At 31.3% G+C, this 24,405-nt stretch overlaps 1 protein-coding gene across 4 annotated transcripts in view; it reads right to left on the bottom strand.

Annotated features, from left to right (window-relative positions):
* The window catches only part of LOC143204879 (uncharacterized), a 383,076-nt gene that overhangs the window by 137,164 nt on the left and 221,507 nt on the right, over positions 1-24,405 (bottom strand). For 2 of the 4 annotated variants that reach the window (XM_076417795.1, XM_076417794.1), the window contains exon 3: positions 12,459-12,529. The exons of the other annotated variants lie outside the window; for them this stretch is intronic. The gene's annotated coding sequence lies outside the window, so the exon portion shown is untranslated. The remainder of the gene's footprint in view (positions 1-12,458; positions 12,530-24,405) is intronic. 4 annotated transcript variants of the gene reach the window in all.

The raw sequence follows: 24,405 nt of genomic DNA, 5'->3' as shown, positions 1-24,405 counted from the left end.
GCCTATGTCTCCAAAAACTGTGCACTACAGTATTTCCACCCTCATTTCCTCAGTCTCCACTAGCCAATGAGCCATTGTCAACAACGCTGTTTTGTCTCTTTTTACATATTGTTGAATAAATCTAACATAATAATGTTGATTATTTTTTACTGTTGACTATTGTTTTTATTGTTGACTTTAAATATTACGAATAGTAGTCATATAACAGAAAAGCTACTGTAGTTTGAAACAAGGTATAATTATTTTTACGGACTTACCAATAATTTAGTTTCTTATACAACTCTCTTATCATTAATTATGCTAATTAGCATACCGCCTTCAAATCAATTAGTGCACGCTACTTGTAAATAAAACGACTATTTATGACCACGTATAATAACAAATTGGCGATAGACGTCTAATAAACTCCGAGAACGCTTTCCTAACATACAAAATATTAAATTGTTTCAAACGAAATAACCTCTATTTGCTTTTGTCCAATTTCGTGCGATTGTTTCTTAAAAATCTTCCGGCTGATTCAAATTGAATCAAAAACGGAATTTTATTTTTCGAGCAACGAAGTTAAATCAGTTCCGATTTAAAAACTGAAAGAGCTTAAATTGTGTATTTTTACAATTCTGCTCGGCTGCAGAAGCGGGTAAGGGATATACTGAATTATTCCGTTTCGAAATTAAATTAAATTATAAAATAAAATAAAATCTAAATTTTATTTAATACAGATTTGTTTATTTAATATAACATCCGTGAACTTTGTGTTGTGTGTTTTAATGATTAAAGTGACAAAATTTATTGTAAGCTGTTGTTTATTGTTCTTAAAATTGTTCCCGACACATTACAGTATTGAAATATGGGAGGTCAGTCAAATGGAGCTAAATTTGATACGATGTAAAACTCCTACTTCAATTTATATGTTTTTACGACATTGTTCGTGTATGTAAGTATTATTGTACTGTGGAAGTTAATTTACGATTATATTTAATAGGATTCCTTTGGAGTCGAATTAGAGACAATTACGGCAGTCCCAAGGCTCACTCGTAGTCATAAAGGAGCGCGTAGGAAATGTTCAGTTCATTCATCCAAGATATTTTGTTCCATTATTTGCAAACGTATATATTATTAGCTGCTCGTAAGTACTATGATAATATTTTCACTTTAAGAATGTATTTATTGAGAAAAATAGGTAAAATATACTTTAGTCAACATATTTTTCATTATTTTGGACCCGCAATTCACCACATTTGTATCATCCAAGCCAAAGCAACACGGAGCAGGATAAGCGTAAGTTTCTAGAAGTTTCTGACGGGCATCGGTAACAGATTTTTGAAATCGAATAATAATATCGACTGTCGAGGTGGACTAACCTGTACATATACCGAATAAATCAAAAATACCAAAATGAAGAAGTGTTATTTAATGTAGAAAAATATACAAAATCATCAACTTTAATAGCTAGATAAGATTGTTTAAGAATTCTTCAGATCCAGATACAGTATTCGGATACTCCAGCATTGAGATTTTAGAACTAAACTTCAATTTTTATCAATAGTTGACTTTAGCATATAACAAAATTCTAATCTAAAGGAAATAATTAAACAAACATGTTATGTATTATAATTTATTTTAACATTACAGTACACCTAATGCATATATTATTGAAGAACTTTAAACTACAATTAATGATACAGCCACAATACTTTATAGGTTTATGGGTTATAGAGCTGTTCCATTATATTTGCATTAAACTTTTTTCCACATTAGTATAGGTAGAGTTCTAGGCCTGTTTTTTATATAGTAGTATCCCCGAAGGCCTAATGCACCTAATTAACAATTATCTGATAATTATCTATCTGAATAATGTATTTTATTTTCATTAGAGAGGAAATTTACCTTTTACGCTTAGTTCTTGTTTCCTTCGATGCAATGTTCCCCTGTAAAATCATTTTGATTACCATTTTGATTATTCTGTTACTACCTGTATACATCTTTCTCATCAAGTCTGATCTATTATGTATCTTTTCTCAAGATTATTTCTAAAAAAGTAAATTACAAAAATGCAATTAAATATTTCATTTATATTTACTGAGTAACAAATTGAAATAGTTGATTCCTTAACATGGTTTCTTCAAAACTTATTTTATGTACTTTAAGCCATTCCTTAATTGCAGCTTTTGTTTATGCACTTGTGATCTTATCCACCAATGTACAATGATATGGTGAATTCTCCAAAACAATAACGAATATTTCTTTCAAGTTCTTTAAAAGCTGATTTTCAAACAGCTGCAAAAATAAGTCATAGTTCATTTCTCAATGGAAGTCACCCTTAGACTTATTATCATCTTGCCGTCACATCTAAATATATAAATTGATGTAACAATCCTTCCTTGATTTTGTTGTATGATTTTAAAAATTGTATATTTTTAAAAGCAATATCTCGACATTCCATTAAACCCCTTAAACCCCTTCTTGGTTTATCTTTATACCACTTAAATCCTATATTAACCAACAGTGTTTGATGGGATGCTATTCATCCCTCAAATAGCTGGATATCTTTAGGATTTTTATGGATACTCTCCAGACTAACAATTTTCTCTGAAATAATTGTATTAAATTATTTCTCGATTGAAGAAACTGCTTACAGTTTTTATACATTTCGTATATTTTATCTCTGATACAGCTATCATTAAGCTGATTTGTCACCTATTCGCATAAAGGTGGATTCTTTTTGGTGAATTTAAGGTAATATTGTTTTTTATTTTTTGAGGTATTTTAGCCGTGGCCGTACTAATATTCAGTGCAGATGCAACACGCAAAAATACTTTCAATAAATACCGCGGCGATTTCAAATTTATTAAAACAAACGGATAAAAAACGTTTGCCGGTTTACAATTGGTAATTATAATATTTTGGAGAATTTTGCAGACGTTAAATTAACTCTTGCAGGCTTACACGCTCGAACTTCTCAAACAGCATTCAATCTATTCTTGAATATATTAAAATGAGAAGGATAATAATGTCTGACTGTAAAAATAAAATACAGCTTTCGACAGGCACATATTGAGGATGTGTATCACCACTGTTTTGAATAGAGTATACGCTAGAATAGTCGTTATTTTTCTTTTAACTGTTTTCTTAAATTAATCAACCCACTATGAAAAAGATCTTAATTGATGATTTAATTGTATTTGAACTTCCAATTCGTTAAGTTTAAGTATTTTTCTTGATGGCTTTTTTTTGTTGGCTATATGGAAATCTATTACTTATTAAACCTATATATAGGATTCAGGGTGGGCAGGTGGCATGTGTAGATAAAATTAGTGGTATTATTAATGGCTTATTCGAGTGACAACTGGTTGAAAAAGTTATGAAGGAAGGTTTAAAAGATTCGATTCAAATTATTATTATTACTTTATCTGGCTCTAGCAAAAGGTGTACGCTCATATATATGCTAAAATAACGACGATATATAATAACAAACTTTTGATTAAAATAGGGTTATAAAAGTATCCAAATTGGGACATTATCTATTATGAATCCCTCAAAGACATTTCATAGCTCTAATATACAATTGATCTAGTGTTTATCTTTAATAATTGTTAAAATGTTATTAAGATGTTATTAAAATACACATTACAAAATATTATCTTGCATGATGCATTTAAAAATTCTTAGTTGTGTACTTGAAATATGAAATACTAAATATAGTAAAAGTTGCTTTTTACTTTAATCGTCTAGGAATCTGACTACTGTAGGCTGGACCACTGACTCTCTGGGAAGTTTTATTTTGGAGTATAGTTATTTGAAATAATAACTGCTAAATATCTTAGCGTAATGTATTGGAAATACAAATTATATTGCCAAGAAGTAATTGAATACAAATTTATTTACGTATTTTAATGACAAGTAATTCAAATACTGTCCAACCCTGTACTTGTTCACTGAATACATACTATAGCTCTTTTGACGTAACGGGTAAGAGCCCATAAAACAGCCTGAATATAAAGGAAGCGTAATTCATTTACTGTTTTTTTTTCATATGTCGTATATTTTGTCTCATATTTTAATTTCCACTTTCCACAAGTCATTGATATTTTTGAAAATATCAGGTAATAATAAGTAACAGGCTAATTGAAAAGTTCCCGGCCAAGCACAGTAAAACACATGTTTTTGGCGACTACTACAACTTTTCGATACCATTGTTGTAGTACGATTTGTCGTTTGCTTCAAATTAGGCCTCCGTTTCGTCGATCACCTATTCATTCGGAGAAAATTTATTCCCAGCGAGCATTCTTTTGAGATCTGAGCACAGGAAATAGTCTATACAGGAAATAATTTTTCTTCAAATGCGGCCGTTTTTCGCCGATTTCGTTGTAATAGTCATTGTTGATGGTTCTTCCTTTTTCAACGTCTGCGTCCACTGCGTTCACCGTCTTTGGTGCTCATTTCACCACGTCTAAACTTAGCATAGGAATCCATGATAGTTAATTTTCTTGGGGCAGTGTCCGTTAGATTTATCCTTTTTTTTTTCATAATAACAAAATTTTCTTCACTCAAAAGGCTATAATTCACAAACTAATGATCCGGAAGCTGTCAAATTTATGGACGCATCTTTTAAGGGTTAAGGTATTTAATTCTAGTAGCGCCATCTATGTGTCAGATCTGGGACATTTCAATTGACCTAATAGGTCAAAATAATTCATCTCACGACATTGTCATGGAAATAAACATCGCCTTCCAGCAGTTTTAAACCATCATTATATGACTCGAAAATCAATACTCTCATTATATGACTCGAAAATCAATACTCTATACTTGCCTTCTGTATGAATTAAAAATGAATAAAGGGTCGAGCTTCCTTCCACCTGTGAATTACTGTTGAAACTAAACAGACCGAATAGAGTCATTTTGTAGAGGACATCAATAATGTGCTCAAAAAATCGTTGTCGAAGCCCGGAAGAAGTTCGCAATGGCTTCAAGGGAGGGGGTTTAAGCAGGCCTTTAAAAGAAGAGACCTAAATTGAAAAAGGCGAATGTGTTTCTTTTCATCATGACAAATCTAGATCACACAAAACCTTAGTTGCTTTACAAAAATGGAGGAATATTGGCTTTGAGATTCTGATTATACAGTCTGATCATCATACAGTCCGGGCCTTGCTCCGTCCGACTGCCATTTGTTTTGATCTCTGGAGAGAATCTCTGCTCTCCGGCGAAACTGTCTTCAAAAGGGACTGGTGAAAATAATTTCACTAATTATTTCCTCATCAATCAGAACGGCACATGTGTGCTATGTGTCTCAAATTTACGTGAATAAATTTGTTTTGAAAAAGAAAAGAGAAAAACGAAATTACTTTTCCTTAATTCAATATTTATTTTCTTAGAAAGTATAGAGATACAGAGAGAATTCTTCATTGTATATCATAACATAGTTTTATAAAATAAAATAAATTTATTTTAAATTATATCTAACGTATTCTAATCGTTGATATTTGCCATATAGCCCCTAACAGACGGTAATAATCATGCTAATAATAATTCCATTATTTCCAATGACATTAAACGTAATTTAAAGCAGTATTAACGAATGGCAGCCTTTCTATTTCCTACGCGCTATTTCTATGATATTCATAATTAAATCGCAGAATATGCTTCATTAAAGATTATTATTACTTCGTTAGTGACAATTATACCTCTTCATAGTCCCTATGTAAATTGAACCATTCAATAGTACGGTGACTGGCATTGACACTGCTTAAACATGTTATTAAATTTATAGCCTCGCTCCAGATATATTTGTTCAGAATAGTATAAGCTATATAAAATATTATTTGGTTTTATAATTTGAAATATTGAAGCAATAATTTATCAAATTCTGTTTATATATATTGAACTGAAAAAGGTACCCTAATTAAGAATTATGTAATTAATAAAAATCATGCTAAAATTTAGCGCTGTTTAATTGTTAAAGACCTTGTTCTTTGGACTTGTTCATTTTTTCTTCAAAACTTTTCTTAATTACCAATTGGTATACTCTTGGAAATTTTACAACATGACAAATTAAAATGTTGTTGAAACTGAAAATCCCTTTAGGAGCTTCATAAAGATTGTACTTGCAACTGTAGTACTGGTGGTACACTATACTTGATGTGTTAATTTATTACTTCATTATGTGGCCGTCAGAATAATTCTCTTAAGCATCTTACAATGAAAAATGTGTACTATACTTCTAACCGTATACAGTACAAACCAACTCATTATACATTCCTTTTATAAAAGCATTTCGTTCACATTAACTTTACAGATCTTATGTTAAGGTTGATAAATGTAAAATACCTATATAGTACGAATGTACCAAACAGTGCATTTTCATAATTACGATGGCTTCATAGTGGCATTTTTGTCAGTGCAAGCAACCATCTTGCGATATCTTGCATGAAAATGTGCTATTTCACCATTAGAGATCCCAAAAATCCAATAAATTTGCCCTTTTTTTATATACTCGAAGTTTCAAAATTTATATCAAAGAATATAGCGCTGTCATATTGGATGCAATGTCTGTTGGAAGACATAGTGAATCGAATATGTAGTTTTTCACTCATGCATAGCTGTTGGAACCGTGGTTCTTTTTTTGTAAGGCGGATGTATTTAGAGTAAAAAACCAGACGAAAGTCAATCAAACAATTACATGCTCTTACTCTAATTTAATCAATAAAATCTCGATTGGGTCAGCATCTAGATTCCGTTTATTTCTTCATTCTTTTACTTGTAAATACACTCAATATAGTCATTTACATTACAATGGGATATAATTTTAAATACAAATTCTTAAGTTAATATATTCATTAAGGTCTTTCCACTCTATTCAGCTTCGATTGTTGTTCTGCATCTGGCAAAACGAATTTCAATACTGTATAAACCTGTATAAACCATGAATAATTAATTAAAAATTCAATATTAAGTAAAGTAAATAAATGAAAGGCAAGTAAAAGATCAAGGATCAACAGATGAGAAGGAAAGCGACTCAATTACTAAAATAGCAAAAAAAATGCAGGATAATTTGAAATACTAACTTACTTATTTATATATTCGATATATATCAATAAAGTAGAAGAAATTAAAAATATAAACAAGAAAATAAACTTAATATTTGGTGTAGGAGCTGGAACGACAAGCACAAACACAAAAACAGCAGGAAAGAAAATCATGAAAGTGAGTAATACTGTGGAAAAAGACTAGTTTACTTCATTTCGCGACATCACCGCTATACAACGAAATAAACGTCAAACTTCGAAAAGTATTGAACTAAATACATGAGACTGGATATTAAAAGAAGCACGATATCTGGATTCTGTAATTAACATCAAGCCAGTTTTCATGCGAATTATTACGGTTACATTAAGTAAGAAATATCAGCGGCTGGAACCTGGTATGACAATAATTTACACTATCTGCTGTCGACAACTAATGCAGTTGAAGTAGTTGATTAAATAACTGTTCCAATTGATCAATATGAAAGGTCTCATCCTTCATAACGACAAAGTTAGACCATCTTTACTGAGATTATTAATCGGTGACTTTTGATACAGCCGGTATGGCCCGGGCTTAAGCCCGCCCGACTATGTTTTTTCCGATCTCAGCAAAACCTTCTTAATAATTCTGACTTCAAAAGGGGTTTATGAAAATTTCTTTGTTCGGTTTTCCGCCTAGAAATATCACAAGCTCTACAGTGATGGAATTGTGGCTTCTTAAGAAGAGGCAACTATGGAAAAGACTGTTCGAATAATTTCGAGTTTCAATTCGTTTTTAATCGAATATCAAAAAAAAACTATAATACTTTTTTCTGAACATATAATATCCTTTTAATGCCTGAACATGGGATGATTAAAACATTAAATACTAGGCCAACAGTTCTTTGTTACGTTTTCATCTTGAGGATAAAGTTATTTTCGATATTATATATACATAGAATATTGTTATGGAATTCTTCAAAAACATTCAGTTTTCCTGACAAGCGCCGCTATGCTATCAATATTCAAATGCCGAACATTATATATGAAATTTTTTACAAGAAAATCTCTACATTATTTTAACTATACGTTGATGCGCATACTTTTCGATCCATCTTCCTTTATTGGCATACTTTAATACATAAACAATGTATACGTTGTCGTATTTTCTCTATATACTATATAAAAATATCAATAATTTTATAAGATACCATATATTACAATAGCGGAAAGCAATACTTCTATTACTATATAACACACGAATTGTATTAATGAAATATTAATGTAAAATATATATCTGAAGACATATGTTGTATCGACTGATTAATATGGTCTTAATTGTTCAAAAACTAAGACGGTGTTTTTATATTGGACTCACATATATGATGAATGAGGTGTCTAAAACAAATAGGAGTTTAGAGTACTATTAAGAAAGGGAACTAAAAAACTCATCAATTAAAATTTGTCCCAGAGCTTTGGAGGATGGCTTGAATTATCATGACCCCAAAACCTAGAAAATCACCAAATGAAATTAAAGCCTATATAATTATCTCACTATACACAGCATTGATATCTAAGATTTTTAAAAAACTCCCGTAGAAAAGAATAAAACTGATTAGAAAGTGAAATCTAATACCTACATTTAGCGTTGGGAACTATCGACTGTTTAGTAATTGACAACTTTTTACTATCTATCGCTATTTTTGGCCCGACTGATTTTACTACCTTTTACCAGTGACTGTTTCAGTCGACGGTTTTCAGTCGCTATTTTCAGTCCGGCTGATATGGTTACTATTTACTATCGACTGTTTTAGTCGCGTACTTTTAGTTACTATTTTTGTTTTATTTTAACGTTCTGGCTATGTCGTCCTAGCCGCGACCTTGATGATATATATATATATATATATATATATATATATATATTTGATTGTTTGCTTGTAAATAATAATATATTCGTTAATGCAATAGGGTAATTAATAAGCATTGTATTCCTTTCCTTTATATATTATTCCTTTCCATAGAAAAATTCCATTCCTTTTTACATATCCACAGAACATTCGTGTTAATATATTAATAGTATTCAGTAATAATTTTTTTCCTTTTCTTTTTTAAAGTTAGTACGTGAAGGAATATGTACATATGCGTCTCGCTTATACTACTGTTAAAATTAAATAATTTTAAATTAAAATTTTCTTAAACAATGTGAGTTGTTATTTTCAAAGCCTATTAATTTCACAGCTGGTACAGTTGCTAAGATTTCTTGGGAGATAATAAGATTATTCTTTTCTGAGTTTCTTCTATTAACTAGAATCAAGTCAGTTGTCAATAAAAGGTACAGTTAAGATAAAGTTCGACGTTAAATAACCAATCGTTCCATAGGTACTCGAAACATTTCATACCAGAGTTAGGTGGAATTCGGACAAAACAATTGCTGTTGAAGTTATATTAGTCGATTGAAGGTGTCCAAAAATGACTAGCTAGAAACTGTTAAAAGTAGAAAACGAATACCCCTAGTTAGCTGACTCCCGACACAAGCAACGGAGTTCTGGATATAAGATCACCAAAGATCATAGTTAAGTTGCTTAGCTGTATATTATTGGAATTTGGCATAACCAAACTTTAGCAGATCATTAAATACTCTGTGTACTATGGAATTTTTAGTAAAATACTACTATTCGGGTGATCATCAAAGGCAAACGGGCTACCGAAAGTAGGGATGCAAAAAAAATATCGATATCGATCGGAATTTTTGGCCGATATATCGATATTTTTTTAGAGCCGACATTTTTTCAGAATAAATTAAATAGAATTTTTAATAAACCATTAAAATTGGTACTTAATTTTAAAAGTTTAGGATATCGATATTTTTTTCGGTGGCCAACACTCCTAACCGAAAGTACAGGCGATATTCACAAATAATATCGTTACAACTTTAAGATGTCCAATGACTGCACAACTACTTTGTACCTTACACTGGTGTTTTCTCTAAGAAGGATGTGTTATATCACGTGACTGATACAGCCCTGATTGTTCTAGGAAAATGGTGCGTTTATGTGTCTATGTACTGATGCTATTTATTCACTGCCACTATTTAGAAAAGTCCTTCTTTTCCTCAACGTAAATCAGCATCAATTATTTTGGCAATAGCGTCCAATTATATACTACAGTATTCATGAACATGAATATTGAATGTATATTGAACAAGATTGCTGTTGTTACGACGTAATAACATTTATCTATATTTAAGAGAATTGTATAATGTAAAATTTTGTTGTTGTTGTTATTTAGGGATCTAATTTATTAAGACATTTAACTCTTTTATAATATTTGTGACATGGGAAAAGAATTTGGCTTGCAATACAATATACAATATCGTGTTGTATTGAATGTTTAGTCAGTGCGAAAAGTACCGCGGAACTTGGAAAGCACGCGGATAACAAAAGGCATGTCGCATCGGCTCGTTGCTGAGTGTTTCTGATAATGGGGGTGCAGGTACCAAGGGTTAATGACGGATGTAAGACGTTAGACCCGGTGGAAAATCCCTTATTGTGGCCATGACCATCAAACTCCAAAAGACCCAATATTGTGAATTACCCGAGCATTTTGAGAGTCCGTAAAACACGTGTTCCATCGTCGTGAAAAGTTCTAGCTGAAGGAGTCCTACGCTCCTTGATAATTTGAGCGAATAGAGTTGCGGAAAGGTGTGTCTTGAACCGACCTCCTCAGAAACCACCAAGAACCTGAGATAGCTTTTTGAGTAAAATACGATGCATCCACAATAAACAATATTTATATAATATATTTAAGAATATTTAGCCAGAACAAAGAGGCAGAAGAAGATTTAGTCAGAACGGAAAACGAAAGTCAAGAATCAAGAGCGGTCAGAAGAGTCAAGGGAGTTGAAATTAAGAAGTTAGTATCAAGAGTTGGCCAGAATAAAGAGTGAAAATCAGAAGTAGTCAAAGAACATGAATTAAGAAATAGTCAGCGTGGGAAACACAACAACAATGGATTAAGATAAGAAGAGTAGAATTCTTAAATATCGTTTTTATAATCATCAGTTTGGTCCAATAACGGAACTGGTATTAGCCGAACCAGATATACAATTTAGTAAGTTATTTTAATTCACTCCTTAATTCTTTTCACAATTACGATAGATTTATATTATTTCTAATTTACTTCTTGCATATTATATATTTTATACATTATTCATTTAAACAAACAAACTCAGTTTTATCCATTAATTTACTCAGAGATAGAAAGGGAAAAGGTAAATTGTATTTTGTTTGCAATATTGTTTTCTCTTTTTAACAATCCAATAGCAGTTATAACAACAGTTCTGAGGTTCCAGCTTGTGTACTGGATAGGTCTGAAATCTTTTCTCCACTAAAATTAGTTCAACAAGTTTTCTAAAAATAAATAACCAATAACTATTCTACTGAAATATGAATCCATCGAATTTATACTTGATATAACATAACGGCAATTTACGTAGCCTCGTTGATTACCAAGCTTATTTTTTTTTCGAAACCATATGAGTAAATTGCCACACACTTCACATTAGGTGTCTGCATGTACCCTCATTATTTTTTCACTTTAATTACGCATTTTTTATTAACATTTGTCGAACATATATTGGTCAAAATATTATCCACTATTACCTATAAATTTTGACTCTATTTTGGGCAAAATACTGTATTGAAAGAACTATAGTTTGGTAATTCGATGATCCTAAGATATATACATATTCGCATTTCTTCAGCACTCGGAACTATGTTCCAAACAAGCCATTATAATTTTAAGTAAATTCCTGGTGAGTATGTTATATGCGGCAGAATTTCTCATTCTGGCAGCAGTAGTGTAACTATCCTTCATAACTTTTTTAATCAGAGTCCAAGTTCTAAAATGCAAGAGGACAACTTGGCGTCTCTTATTGGTTATTGTTGGGCTTTTTGGCCAAAATACTTTATTTAATTGAGGCCAGCAGATATCAGAAGTCACATGTTTTCGCTATTCCTTAGCTTGTATTACACTACACCTTTATGATCCCATCACGTGCACATCAATAGTTTATGATCATCAATATTGATGTAGGTAGTTCTCTTGGGCTTGAGTCAAATCATTAATGCTCTACTGTAAAGATTTCATGCCTCTCAAACAGGTGATTCATTAAGTATTGGAAAGCATTTTGTTTCCATCGAAAGATTTCATAAATTAACCATATAAACTGGTCCTTGACTTATTATATTATCAATTAATTGAAAAGCATTCGACATTTGTATGAATAAAATCGCGTTCAAAAACATGAAATATCAGAAATATTATTGAAAAGGGTTATTTTTAAACCCAGGGCTATATTTAGTAAATAGACTATATTTAATAAAATAATATAAAATAATCAAACATCGTAAATAAATAAAAACAGAGATCAAAATAAATGATAAAACACTTAGTTACTCAATACATGGAAAATAAAAAAGACAAATAAGCATGCGAGATCTTGATATCGAGGTGGTCGGGTGGCAGTTCTGAAAACATAATAAACCGTACGTCAGCAATCAATTTTCAGTGACGAGGATAAGATTAAAATATATATGAAATGGTCGGTGATTATTTCAATAAACACTTCTAATGTCAGGTAATATTGAAATATAACTTTACTGACAGTTAAAATGTAGGCAGCTATAAAAGTATCGATAAATAAATATATTATAAATACTGGTAATGGATGGTATTAATAATAAAATAAAAGACGATGACAATGATAGGCAATAAATGGAAAAACCATGATGTTAACAATAATCTTAGTCCATAGTAGTTAATAACTGACGGACAATCAATATAAAACAAGCAATATGGGTGACTATACCAGTCTATCAATATATAAGGGATGCGCGTTGCATATTCCTGCCACTAAGGTTAGTAGGCCTCGCTAGGATTAAGTTAAATTCTCAAATAGATGAATAAATGAATAGTACTGTTACTATTGTGCACTGACTTCTCCAGCTCCAGCTATGATGGACGTGCAATGTGTACAAGGGAAAAACCCAAAGCCCACAAGCTAGGATACGCTGCCACAAAGAGCGAAAAGAAACCAATTTCGGTGGAGTTTATATATGCTTTAGTTTATCTATGGATCATAACTAGATAACAATAACTCTGGGCCACTTTGATTTACTATAATTTAAAAATTATGGGGAACATACGACGATTAGAAGAAATAATAAAATGGAGTACGGTAAAACAGATAACGATAACTGAATAAATAATAAATAAATAGAGGATAATAATCAAGGAAAAATAAAGAATAACAAATATAAAATAATAAATAGAGAATAATAAATGAAGAACAATAAATGGGGATTTCATAAATAATAACTAGTAAATAAAAGGAAAAAACTGGAATGCTCTGTCAAGAAACTCACCATTTGATGAAACTCGGCTTGGGCTGCACAATGAATACGAACAACGTAGTGATTCTGACCGTTGCGTCTTTATATATTAACTCTAACATCCCTAGGACGTGTTAAGATATCGCATCTGGCAAATACAGCCCTCGAAGAATCGTTGACAATATTGCCATTCATGGTAATTATTTCTGTATTCGCAAAGGCGACAAATTTTACAACTAGAAAAAAAGCGGCAGTCCCACCTAGAATTCAAAGTACCATAGATATTTGGAACCATTTATGATATTCTTGAATGGTACATATTCTTGTGTTATAGGGAAAAAATTATGGTTAGACAGTTTTGATAAATTAATAATATTAAATTGACAGTATAAACTGGTCTTTGACTAAATTCGCGTTGAAAAACATAAAATATCAAAACTATTATAATAGAGAAAACTAGAACTTATATTTCCAAACAATATTCACTATTATGTTTTGTGTTCCATGTATATAAAAAAAAGAGTTGTAAGAATGGGGATATATTATTTAAAGGTAAGCCAACGTTAAATGCAGCCATGTGGCGATAACGTCTAAAACATTTTCCACGTAGGCAAAAAATCTGTCTCAATAAATAAACCAGCCAACAGGCAACCGACCATTTCCTAGCCTTTATTTTCTTTCTGGCGAAATAAATTGGAATTGGGAATGAATTGTTTTAGAGGTAATCTCCCACTTCCATTTCGGCTAGACCAACTAATGAAATTTTAAATTTACTTCGACGTTTATGCATTAAATAAGAATGGAATCGTTCTATTTTTAATTACGGCTTCCGGAAGAATAGTGATCCGGACGTTGACAAATGGCGGGCGGGACACATTTTACCTTCGATTTTTTAAATTAATATAAATGCTTTGTCGGCTTTTACCAAAGGCTGTATCGGATTAAATAAAAGATTTTAAAAGGGCCGCCAGGTTTTCTATAGCTGTTAAATATTTTAAGACATCATTGATATAATTTTGTTATTTTCCCATCTCCTTGCTGTTATGGACAGTTACCTTAATTAATTGAATATTTAATTAAAACTTACTTGTTAGGTGTAGAAACTTGTAAAATTCGATGTATGGCAAGAATAGTTGAATGAAAAGCTAGTTCAAACTCTCTAAGACGCAGCAGTACTGTCTCACGTTATAATGGTATGGGAATTTCAGTTTAAAAGAAGGGAAAATAACCACCACGCGAACTGACTGAACATGCCACTTTAATTAATTCTAATTATGCAGCCCTTGAAATTATATTTTCTACATCTATTATGTTTGTTCTTTGATTAGAAGTTATCTGCTGCTGCTAGTTTTACCCATCAAACACTTTTAAAAACTCATGATAATATTCAACTGTCTATTTTAGTTTCAACAACCTAAAGGTGGTGATTTTGTCATCATGTCAATGGCCGTTGAAGTGTACGAGAGAGACATATTACATATTAATATATATAAAAAAATATAAGTATATTTTCCCTTCCTTGCGTAAGTTAGCCTTCAACGATATAATTAATCGATTTCAAAAAAGGAGGAGGTTCTATATTCGGCTGTATATATTTCTTTAATGTATGTTCGCCGATTTCTCTGTCAATTATGGACCGATTTTCAAAATTCGTTTTTTTATTCGAAAGAGTGTACTCTCGAGGTGGTCGTTCCATTGGAACCAAGTGAGGATCAGATTGGGGCGAACGGGAGAATTGAGCAAAACCCTTAAATTTCAAAGGCATTTGCAAAGTTTTCATATATTTTCATTATTTGTGTATAATGTTATTGCTGGAAAATCGGAAGTAATTCGGCGTAAAAACCATTTAGTTTGCTTTTTAAATACAAACCAGGTCATATGAGAAGTAGTAAAACCATCGCAGGCAACTGCTTTTATGATGTAGTTGTTATAGCGTTCAGCTCATACATGAAGGTCCTGGGTTCGATTCCCGATGGTAACAATTTTTTATTGTTCCAGCTTGTTTAGAACATTTATCAAATCACCTAGACTAGGTAGAGGACCCCTGATCCTGAAGCGTACCTTGATCTACCGATTGTAATACTTATTAAAATAACTGCCTAATTTATTGAGTAAATATCTAACACTGAAAAGAGAAATATAAAAAGAAATTACAAAAAATGTTAAGCGATTTCAAAAAATAAATAAGAAAATTAATAAAAACTAAAAAAAGACTTAGATTTTGTACACAATAAAAAAACGTTTTAAAATAGAATATATAAATAATAATCCTTGTAATAACTAAATAAAAATAAACAAAAACCTTATTTAACATATCTACTGTAGGTTTTTTTATATAATAATCTAATAATAATATCCTAATCTGATTTTATTTAAATATGTAACTAAAGTTCTAACTATCTTCTAACCAAAGTAGAATAACAAAAGGTTTCTGGCCTATTGGGAATCGAACCCATCGAAGAATCGAAAGAATCGAAGTGTGAGCTTAACGTTCTAACCATTACACCATAGAAACAATTGCCTACAACTTTTCTACGACTTCTCATATGATATTATTAGTGCTTAAACAGCAAAATTAATAGTTTTTACACTGAACTACTAGCAACTTTTCTTCACATCAATTCAGCAATAACATTATATCCAAATATCTGATTATTTTGGAAAAAAAATGTGTGACAACATTGTACGTGCCTTTGAAATTTGAGGGTTTATCTCGATCTCCCCCCTTCCCCCATTATATCCTGACTAGTTTCCAATGGGATCACCTCGGAAATATCTCTTTTGATTAAAAAAAAATATTTTGAAAATCGATTCAAAATTGACAGAGAAATCGGGGAACAAACATTAAGAAATATATATACAGCCGAATATAGAACATCCTCCTTATTTTAAGTCGGTTAAAAAAACTACTGTATATGTCTAAAATTATTAGCAAATTTTACAAAATAATTTTCTAAAGAAAGACATTTTCCTGTTGACAAATGGAAATAACTTATAGGTTGATAAAATCAAATTTATCGCCTTTAGTGTTAGGCGTATTTGTCGATAATGAAATAGAAAGGGGGACGAGGACGAGGGTGGCCTCCGAACAGAATCGAATCTAAACGAATGGCACTCGTATGGAAATCTCCACTAGTGACTCAGATGGTTCAATTCACTCAATGGCGTCGTCAAATGCCATTTCCGAGAGCTAAAAGACAAATCTGCTCTGAATAGTACAGATGCAAGATCAGTATTCTTATTCGGGCGGGCCCATATTCCATTTTACCTTTATGGATTACAGCGGGGCCTCGGAAGTTCCTCGAATCATTGAAAATTGGTTTTGCAAGACCCTTTCTTCTTTAATTTGCAATAAATAAAATTGAAAGCTTACCGGTCTGTTTGATTTGTGTCGTGATGTAGTCGAATTTAAATAAAAATTGTTCCAAACTTGTTGGTGACTTGGTCAGATTATAAATAATATACACTTGTACAAATATTATTAGTTTTATATGTTAAACTACAAGTTACATAAAAATATGTTTATTCTACATTGTATTATGGTAGACTGGATGGAAAGGATGTCATTACATATTTAACAACTATAAATATTTAATGAACCAACCGACCCGTCCTTTATTTAAAAATATAGTTGTCTTCATTTGGTGAAGGTGGCTAATGACTGATTGCTATAAAAAAGACCCCACGTTATTTCGGAATCCAGTCTGCAAATAGTTTTAGTCATATCGTAGGCATTTGTTAGTATGTTAAAGTTAGAGTTGGAAACATTCAACTGATTTTGTTTCTATTTACTATCGACTGTTTCAGTCGTGTACTCTTAGTTACTATATTTCATTCTACTAGTTTCATTCAACTGATTTTTAATGTTCTAGCTCTGTCGTCCTAGCCGCAACCTTGACAAAAATGTACCCAATTTATGATTTTATGATTTTTTTGATAGTTCGCTGTAAATAACATTATATTGTATATTAACATAGCATCACTTTGGAACGATATTTTTCAAGATTGTTAATGTATAATGTATTTGTTAATGTAATAATAAAAGATTAAAATTGTGAATGATAAATAGTTAAATACTTTTGACTGTTCTTGTTTTTTGTTAAAATATATTTCCGTTGAATAATAAATAAAGCAATTACTTTATTTAAAAAATCTCTAGTAGTTATTGTGCCACCATTTTTAATCGTCATGGGTTACTTTATTTTCTGTGATTATGTATATGTTTAAGTTTTATATAGTGTTTATGGTCAATGTACATCTTTAGTTTTTAGGTGTTGTTTAAGTTCTATTCTACTGTTTATATTTATTATAATAAATTATTTAAAAATAGCAGTTAAGCAATATATTAATATACCATAAAATATTTGTACATATTCCATTCCATAGAAAAATTCCATTGCATTGTACATATCCAGAGGATATTCAAATCTAAAAGTAATTCTACTACTTTTAAAATGAAATTATTAATTGCATGTTGATTGTAATCAGCAATAATTTTATTCCTTTCATTTTTTAAAGTTAATACGTGAAGGAATATGTACATCTCCGTCTCGCTGATACTACCGTTGGAAAGTATCTCCGTATTTGCGTTATTTCCTTTCTCACAATTTATACAGGAAAGCATTCGTATCTCTCTATTCGTCAGACATCACGAATAAAAAAAAAAAATAACAGTCAAACCGTGCATTTGACCGAAAATAGATTGCAGTGTCATCTGGATAGGGAATGTTGCAAAAACAATTCTCCAGAATGTCCTATGAAGTTAAATCTCAATTTTTTGCTTCTATATGCTTTCTCTTGCAAAAATTTCAGGACATTCTAATATTTAAAAAAGAACCAACTTTAAAACTAACAAAAAAAATCTATATCGATGTTTGACGGTTGACCACAAAATACTGAATTATATCTGATTTTAATAACAATGAGTCATTTTATTTAAATATAATTGTATTTGAATTAATACCATATAAATAAAAACAGATCATGTCATCAAAAGCAACGAATTACTCTATATTTGATTCATTACACGACTCTACTAAAATATTTTCGTCGTCTGTCCTAAAGCTTATTTTATGATTTTCCGCTTAGCTATGAACAAAAACTAAAAGAAAATACCTTTTTTTAGTATAAAGTTTGCTTTTGTAATAGTAATAGTAATAATACTCATATTTGAATTTTTATTATTTTTAATACATTTGAAAATACCGCGCAATCAGAGTGGGGTTTGAACGTTCACACAGCCTGATAGATGTCACTAGAGTGATAAACAACGATCAGGTGTTTTGTACAAATCTAGAATACCTTAAAAAGTCGTCGCGAGAGTATAAACATATATAATATATTTCGAAAAGTTCGAGATTTAAAATACGAATTAATATATCTTACGTTCTCTGTCAAGCCTACGAAGCATATTTTAATTGTCCTGTTCGGAATCAAGACAAGACATGGGCTCCACATGTTGCTTGTAATAATTGTAAAAGATGTTTGGAAGGTAATCAGCAAACTTTAATTAAATGGTTAATCAATTATAATAGACAATTCCATTTCTATACTTAGGTTATATATATAGGTTGGTATCGTGGTGAGACAAGTTTAATGGAATTTCAATGAACACCAAGAATTTGGCGAGAACCATCACGTTAACGACTGCTACCTTTGCGTCGTGAATATGAGTAAAAGACGTAAAGGTAAAAATACAAAACCTTCCGAATATCCTGATATGGAATCCTGTTCTGCTCCAGTCGCACATGATCTGACACGACCAGTACCTGAGCCACTGAAAAAATTATCGCGGAAAAGTAGCTCATCTCTTAGTTCTCATAAAAGTAATTCCGATAAGGAGTTTTTACCTACACCAGAACAACCAAAACATCATCTTATTACCATAAAAGATTTTAATGATTTAATTCGGTATTTAAGTTTGCCAAAAAGTAAAGCAGGGTTTTTAAGCTTTCGCTTAAAGCAGTGGAATTTGCTTGATGATATTATACATATATGAATACAATGAAAACATGATGGGAGACTACATTTGGGGTTTAATAAGAGATAGTATCTATGAACACAAAATAAAAAGTAAAATCGTGCACTTGTTTTTGACTATTTGACTGTTTTTGTTTGTTAACCTCTGTTATAGATGCGCCAAAAATGCGCTTTATTGATGTACACCTATTTATGATTGAAGAGAATTATTAATTCATTCTCTTTAATTAAATAATACCGACGCACAGCAAAATAAACCTCGAATACCTACTGTTCTGCCAATAAAACAAGAAACAATTTGGGCTATATTAAAAAATATATGTAACATTTTATGTCATACAAATGGCCGGGATTATAAACGATCTAGCACACGACGTCATGGACAGAGCTTTTGTTAATTTTATATTTCCAAATACGGGGAAATCTGTGCTAAGGCCTCAAACGTATTTTATTGCAACATTATTAAATATTTTACAATCCCTCATTTCGGTATGCAAAGCGGGAGTATTAAAATATATTTTATGAACATAATATCCCAGTTCAAGTATTAGATTAGACGGTTGATTGTTCCGTATGACGTATATTGGTTGTAAATTTTTCATTTAGACATGATAATATTCGATGTAGTATATTTAATGTTTTATATGCGAATAAAAATATTATATTATGGTCATGTTGGCGGCTCTCTTTAGAGGGGAAATATTCCAATTATCAAATTCCGAAAATTTATGAATGCCTAAAGTCTATTTATTGGAGTCTAAGGTTAGTCTTTAATTTTCGGGGATATAATATTAGGTGCCTGCATGTATAATGATAACTTTAAAGAGGTATTAACTGATAGAAATTGGTAGAATACTTAAAATACTAATTATTTTCTTTAAAATCAATTTCTATAATATTTTTTCCCATTTTTGGAAAATGGCAGTATTGTGCCGAAAGAACGATGATGGTGTGGTAGTGGTCCAATTATCGATTCAATTTCGCAATTCCTCAGCATTTGGAAACCGTGTGCCAAGCATGAAATGGGCCAAACAAGTAGTAATCACAGGATACTATTCTGAGTACGCTGCCCTTGTGTCTGTTACTCGTAATTGCTGACCTTTTCGCAATTATACTTCTGTCAGTTTGTAAATTTTATGGCGCTAAATATCTAGAGAATCAGTTTATTTTGGTTTTAACAATTCGTAAAACAATACACGTTTCTGATGGTACCACGTAGGAGGCTTTATGATCATGAATATTCCTCTTCGTTGTCGCTGTGGATGGCTCTGCTGGACAGTCCCATGACTTTTTACACTTGGGCTTGTCGTAAGATTATTTTCTATTGTTGGCCACAATAGGCCTCAAGCAAGCAATAATATGTGATGTTGAAATGATTCGAAATGGCATGTCCAGCCAATCCATATCCTTTACATTCATTCTTCTTCGATCATCTCTTTTATACGTAAACATCTAGAATCAGTTGATTTATCAGCTTCTAAGCTCTCTGAAAGCTCTCTTCTTTTATAGTTTGGACTTGTCAAATAAGTCTGGATATTCCTTGTCTTTCTTGTCTTCGATTCTCTTCGACTGTCGTTCTTCGTCTCCTTTGTCATTGACTTGAAAATAGTGTAAATTAATAGTTAAATTAATAGTAAACGGAAACCCGTTAACTTATATAGAGAAATATCAAATCTGTCGAATTTAACAACTGTCAAACAAACTAGGCTAGGTTGTTTAACAATTATTCACATTGGCGCTTCCTATTCTCACCAATCGATGATAAAATTTCATACGTAATAAAGGTCCCATATTTTTACTTACTTTTACTTTTAGCCTTTTATCCATTTACCCATCTTAACTAGCAGTTTTCTTTTTTTATTGCTAATTACTCTTTATTCTGAATAATTCTCCACTATATCTTTACGACTTTAGTGGTAAAATTTTTATGTAGCTTAATTTAGGTAATTTTTTTATGAACTCAAATTCAGTTTCGATTTGAAGTCGATATGGATGAGTCTCCTAAACTAACTCATGAGTTGTTACACTTAGGATTGTTGTAATAGATCCACTTTTCATGACCAGTGAACAAGGCACGCAATACATTTCTTCTTGTGCCTTGTGTTAGGCTTTATTTATGTTGGCTTTTAACCCGCGATTTCGGTTCACCAAATATTTATGTTATATATAACTAAGTATGTGCATCAACTCGAAGCACTAATTTGATTTTAATATGCTTATTTCGCGTTAGCAAATATTAAACAATGCTCTTCACTGTTGATGGACTTTATTTACTCATTTTAATGACACATATTAAGATACGCTAGATGGCTAATATTATTTATATTTTATGTACACTACTTGCTATTTTACTACATTTCTTATTTTCTCTCTTAACCTAACTTTTCACACACGTCAACATCAACTACGTCGAGAGTATCCGAAATACTTTTAATCATGGAAAAAAGAAATATTACCCATCGACATATAAACCATAAAATATTAAAAGAGATTATATACCAGTACTCAGCAAATTATGAGAGTGTGATTTTAAATTTTAGTCAATTCATGTGATAGCCAGTTTTCTTCGATTTGAATCTTTCCTATTTCATATAAACGGCTCAAAATAGATAATTGTTATATGAGCAATTACTAAGCTGTCTAAAGGTTCTTTAACAGTTTCAGCCGGGTTCTTGCTCAATAAATCTTGCAATTCAATGTCTTTGAACATTCTCGGTTCTCCATCTCTCCGTTCTTGTCATTGGCATCAAAATAACCAATTTTAAATCGTTGAAACCAAAACTGACAATTGAAATATGACAGAGCAGTATCTGATAGTTACTAAAAGTGTTTAATAGAATATTAATAGGTTATTATAAATAGATTTGATTCTGGCCGAAGATTAATTTAAACCAAATTAAATAAATAAAATTAATGAACGTCGAAAAGGCAATTTTGAGAGATTCATGAATAGTGTCTGTATACACTGAATAATTTAATGATATTAAAAAGAAAACTAAATAGTAATATAGTAAAAGAGAAGCGATAATTACATAAAGAAAATATCGAGAGTCGTTTTTTGATTAGTGATTAGCTGCTTCAAGAGGAAGAATCATAGCCAAAGAGCATAACAGAGCGAAAAAAAAAGATATTGAAATCAATATCAGTTACAAATTAATTATTGTGTTATTAGAAGACGTGAATTATATAATTTATTCCATTACGTTTAACTTATAATTATGTACGTTTTACCAAGCTTTACCGTAAGAAGTAAAATGAGAATTTATTAAATCTCTTTTTCAGGTTATACGTAAGTGTTACTGTTGTTTCAGTCTCTTTATAATCTAAACAAATACTTTTATTTTATTTGCAATTTATTTTGGTATAGTAACTCTAATACTGCAATCTATTATGGTAATATTCTCGCAAGAGAATCCAACAATATTTCATGCACATTTGATGTTGTACACAATGTTGTACCATCGCCTCATATCAGTTCAATTGTTTTAATACGCAAGTGAGCCTCACTCCGCTTTTCGTATCTTCCAAATAGTGTTCCATTTCGCTATTACTGAATAGGAAAATAGTGATAAATAGTCAAATGAAAAAGCTTAATAAATTAGCTTAATTAAATCGTAAATAACATTAAGATTGTATAGGAAACTATCTTTAAGATATAGGGAGAAATAAGGTGAAAGGTAACGGAGAATTTTTAAAAACGCCAGAAAAACTTTTCGCGTATTTCACGGGAAACTCATAAATTCGAAGCGGAAAGCGAAAATAAATTTATTAAGTTCACAAACTGTACAATAAAACGTAAAACATCAGCACGCCCTGGTTTTAAGAACGCTCTTTAATAAAGATAGGGCGCTATATTATCTAGAACGTTATTTAGGAGCTAAGCCTTAAAGAAATACATAATTTTTAAATTAAAAACACCCATTACCGTAGGCAGACACGAAAAAGAATTATGGTCCATTTTCCTTTATTTAAACGCTGGTAAAGCCGGCTTTAATATACATTTAATTAACAGTTTTGATAAAAAATTGGGGGCATTTTTTATTTTAATAACTGCGATTTGGTTCTAAATGGAAAGAATCATAGGGGCGACGGTTGGAGCACTCCTTTGAGTAATGTAACGGGTTGGTATCTTTCGTGCCGACGTTGAATGGAGCTGCTGCAACAATTTTTCAAGTTATGCTGGTTAATATTTTGCGACGTAATAGAAATTGTATAAATGGATGGAAAAAAGGCTTCAATTTTACCATTTCGAATTTTCTCATGTTGGATATATAAATCATTCGGTGGAGGCGCCACCATTCTACTAAAATGGTTCTAACACTAGATTTTATGCAGTGGATCACCATTTGTCCGGTTTTTGTTTCTCTTACAAGCACACACCTTTTCTTTAACTCCCTTCCTTCATATCTTCGCCCAATCATATTTCATCAGAGCGACTACTTTTCCTATCAATAAGCTATTTAGAGTGCCACGTGTTTTCCAGCATTCCTTATTAATGCTCGATACAATTGCTGATTGGCAGTCCTAATCTGTTCTCTGTATCCTTAATACAATGTTGATTTACAAATCAATTTATTGCCACTGTTCTGTATATATTTCCCAAATTAAAATAAAACTAGATTACTTAGACTAAAGTACAGAATAACACTTATATACTATAATTCTGATATACTGGGTATCGTTCAGTAGCTATATGATTTGGCATCGGTAGCTATATTTGCATATTTCATGTATTAAAGTGAAATCTTGGATTACATTATAAATTAATTTAATTTCGAGGTCGCCATGCAGCTCTACGTTGGTTACATAGCGAGAAGCACTGGAAACTTTTTTGGCAGCGTTGACTTACTAGTTGGTTTGACGTTTTATCGCAAGCCCATATTTGTACCCCATAGGTCCAAATTGGCTTTATTATTGACTGATAAACTAATCTCTTAGATTTTAGGTCAAGTTGAGATTATTTTCCGACTTACCAATAGAGTTCTTTGATTTTGGGTTTGATCTGCTATGCTTCTTGCCCAACATGATGATTC

The sequence above is a fragment of the Rhynchophorus ferrugineus genome, unplaced genomic scaffold, assembly GCF_030347505.1.
Source record: "Rhynchophorus ferrugineus isolate W39M unplaced genomic scaffold, kcgeb_rfMv2 rfM11, whole genome shotgun sequence".
NCBI classification, from domain to species: Eukaryota; Metazoa; Arthropoda; class Insecta; order Coleoptera; family Curculionidae; genus Rhynchophorus; species Rhynchophorus ferrugineus.
Note: the sequence above shows the minus strand (reverse complement) of the source record. Positions and strands in the feature narration are given on the sequence as shown.